Raw genomic sequence first — 4,209 nt, 5'->3', positions numbered from 1 at the left:
AAGTCACGTGATGCGCTTCGTTCGATGCTGTACCAAATTACCGAAAACAGCGGCGACAAACATTTTATTTCTTGTTTTTTGTACAAACGTGCGCAGCGACAAACAATATCATCATCATGAACGCTGTGAGCACGAGTTCCGCTTTGTTACCGTCTGCGTCGTCTGCTTTTTCCGCCTATGGAGGTTTTTCTTGCGGGTGACATGGTTGAGAAGACGCACAGTGCGTCTGAAGAAGTAAAACGAGTCTTCTGATGGTTCCTAACCTCGTGACCGATCACAGGGCTCTGCAAAAGAACTGTGCATTGAGGACAAATATAGCGGCGTTCCGCTCCCATCCCGTAATCAAAACCTTGCGTACGTTTTGTTCGAGAACGGTAACAGCTGACACAACAATGCATATTATAGCCATTTGGAGCAGATTCTTCGAAAATTGGTTGCGTTTGAAGCCGAGTAACTGCTCGGTTGGCTGCGCCGCTCAACGCACAATTATTATACGGTTCAGCAACGCCATATTAAGGCTGCAGAACACTCAGCAGTAGTTAAAAAAAAGAAAAAAAAAGATTCCTAATTCATGAAGAGGTGGAAGAGATGTACGTATGGCTAAATTTTAATGTTAGTATTCATGACAAGCACATTAAAAGTACATATATGTACTTATAATAAACCATATGTGGTTCCCATAAATGTGATCAGTTAACTGAGACAAATATAGTTCTTTGCGGCCCAGAGCTAGTGGAATGTACTTCAGTGCCAATTTTATGCATGCCAAGTTAATTATAGCAATCAACTACCCGAGTAGTTATCGTGGCTACTTTGCAATGTTTACGCAGCCACATTCAATTGACATGCACTCACTGTTTCTTGAGAAATCTGGCATGCATCCATGAGGGGGGATTAGCCAGAATTCACCATAGAAACGTCACGGAATGAGTTCATCTTCTAGATAGCTTAATTGTTTTGATACACTCTATTTAACAATAGTAAATACTACATGTCAGTGTGTTTCAAAACACAAAAAACGTGATTGAATATAGTGAAAGGCTGATTCACAGAGGCAACGAAAATCTTTTTTTTTCATGTTAATGTGGAACAAGTTTAATGCATCAACCAGTACGCACGATATAGTTGTGTGCATATTCGCATGCTACCTTCTGACATACACAGGCTGCTAGCATAAAAAGAGAGGATAACAATAACAGCCAAGATGCTAAGACTAGTATATGAAAGGGGCAGTATTAAGCATGTCTATCTTTGAAAGGCGTATCATCAGCAAAAGAGGAGAAACTGATCCAATGGTTCAACATCCTCGCATTAAGAACAAAGGCTTTATATGTTAACCCGCATACGCTGAAGGTATTAAGTGAAAAATTCAACACCGTAGAGGAATCACATGAAGCCTCACAATGCCATGAGCAACATGAACAGACATTATCGCATGAAGCTTCACAATGCCATGAGGAACATGAACAGACATTCCAGGGGAATGTTAAATGCCTGTACCAAGTTGAATGGAACACTTATGTAGGAGTTTGCCCAGCTTCACAAGAGAATTTTTATTAAATGTGCATAAATGTCCAGTCCTCTTCCTACGTATCTGCATCCAGTCTATTAGCTTAGCATCACTAGGAAAAGCACAATTGAACTTGCATATATTACTACATTTCAATGATCTCCTGGCACATGAAAACGATCTTAGGTTAACATTTATTTTTGCTATACGCATCCAATCTATACACAATCTGAGGAAGCATGAACCTAGGCCACATGGAACCGAAAAGCAGTGCCGATTGCGAAACAAACTGTGGGAAAGCTGGGCTGAGGACATCATCGTACATCTGAAGAAAAGTTTTCTCCATGAGCTGATGAAATTTTGGTGCTAAATCAGGCACACATATGCTTCAAGACAAAACTGACAACATACTTATACTTAGAGGTCTCAAGGCTCTATGTAAAGCCCATTCCTTTACTAAATGGAGAACAAGTTGTATGTTACACTGAAAATATTTACTTATTTATTGAACATGTGATCATAAACAGCTTGGCATTTTTAGCGTGGTGCACTACAGTACAAATTGAATGGTGTATGTAGCACAATGCTTGGAGCAAAACAAAGTGAAACACAATGACAGCATTTAAATGGCATAGGCTCAAGACATAGCACCTATACATATGCACATCTAGGCATATAAATGACACACATATAAACTATTATTTATATTATTATTATTATTATTTATATGACATACATATAAACTAAAGAGACGTAAATGAAAGGACGGACAAAAGAACGGAAAAAAAAAATAGAGAGGTTGCACATAGGCTCAACACAGAGCTCAACCATGTATCTCAACAGAGGGATGGCATACGCTGTTGATAACATCCTCAAAGACATGTTTATATGAATTGAATATAAATTATCTACATTGCCCATGTGAAAGAGGCTGTACATGGTTTGTCAGCAGTTAAATGGAGTCCTTGAGGGTGAGAGACGGATAAAACAGGGAGGACCTGCAACAGCGAGCAGGAAGATGAAAAACCGATTGCGGTTAGGAGTATACGCTGGCTTGTGCAGAGAGCGCATGCCACGGACAAGTCACCTTTGTGATAGGGAATTAATACCAATAAGCTCTGCAATCCTCTCATACTGGAAGTAGACATGTCGGTGTAGGTACAGATTGCAATATATCCTGATGAATTTCCATTGAATGCAATCTATCGAGGCAGAGAGGTACAGAGGCAGGCAGTTACAGACAACAGAGCAGTACTCTAGCTTATAGAGCACTAGAGAATGGTATCATGTGAGATAAGCTGGTTTGGTGAAGCCCTTGGCAATGCGAGTGATTAAGCCAAGCGTGTTCCGAGCACTGTTGGTAATGACTTATACGTACCGCTTAAAGCTTAGAGTCTATACATAACCCTAGCTCACGGATTACTGAGGCTCTTGCAATAACCAGGCCACTTACCACGTGCAAATGATAAAGTGGGAGGAGACAGTGATTAAATGATATGACATGGGTCTTTGACGGGTTGAAAAGAAGTTTGTTGTCGGAGCACTACGATGAGATAGAGTCAATCTCACGTTGTACAAGGCAGCAATCATCAGTCTAGCCAATGCTACAAAACAACCTAATGTCATCAAAGAGATTAACATATTCCAGTACTTAATGTGCGAGACTGAATAATTGATAAATATTAAGAAAAGTAGAGGGCCAAAACAGCTGCTCCGAGGGACACCTCAAGGAGAGTGAAACACCTCAGAGAGGCTGTTTGACACTCTTACAGCATTTGTGCGATGAGACACGTAACTAGAAAACAATGTCTGCTATTTCCTGCTTTTACCATACAAATCCATCTTGCATAGGAGCAGAGGGTGGGAAACCCAACTGAAAGCTTTGGGCATGTTGAAATATATGGTATCAGCCTCTGGCATGAAAATTAAGTGCAAATCTCTGAAGGAACGAACACAGGTTGGTGGCAGAGGAGCGGTTATCATGAAAACGGTCTTGATCACTCAGCTTATGATGAAAATAGGCCCAAGTCTAGCATGCGGCATATTCTCCATAACCTTTGAAAATGCACAGAGTAGCGAGACAAGCAGATAATTGTTTACCCTCAAGTGGACACCAGACTTCAGGGTCAGAATGATGATAGAGTGTTTCCATGCAGTGGGAAAGATACTAGTGTCCAAGGAACAATCGAATATGTGTTCTAAGGTAGGTGGAAGCAAGTCTGCACAGTCATTAATTATGATTGGTATTCCATAATGTCCACACAATATTTTAGCCTTTACCCACTTAATGGCTTTGTGAACTTGTATCTTTGTGATGTGTGGCGTAAGCAGGAAATCGCCAGAAAGACTGCAGTGTTGGTCTGGACTGCAGTGAGAAGCAGCCTCAACATTCATTGAGAAGCAAGAACCAAAGTGGCATGCAAATGCATTTGAAATCTCAGTTGGATCAGTGCCTCTTGCATTTGTTGATCTAACAGCATTAACATTCGCTACACGTGCACATTCTTTCGGCATACCTCCATAGCTGGGATGGATCCCATTTCAATGAAAATTTAATAGAGTCCACATGAGCCTGCCTATCTCGCTTTAAGTTATTTAGCCTCCTGCAATCACTGAACTGCTGATATGAAATCTCGCGGCCTGATGCTTTGTATACGGGGTGAAGATATGCCTCCTTTTTGGTGACGATATGCCTTTTT

The sequence above is a fragment of the Dermacentor albipictus genome, chromosome 9, assembly GCF_038994185.2.
Source record: "Dermacentor albipictus isolate Rhodes 1998 colony chromosome 9, USDA_Dalb.pri_finalv2, whole genome shotgun sequence".
Classification (NCBI taxonomy): domain Eukaryota; kingdom Metazoa; phylum Arthropoda; class Arachnida; order Ixodida; family Ixodidae; genus Dermacentor; species Dermacentor albipictus.
The sequence above is the reverse complement of the archived record's forward strand: the minus strand, read 5'-3'. Positions refer to the sequence as shown.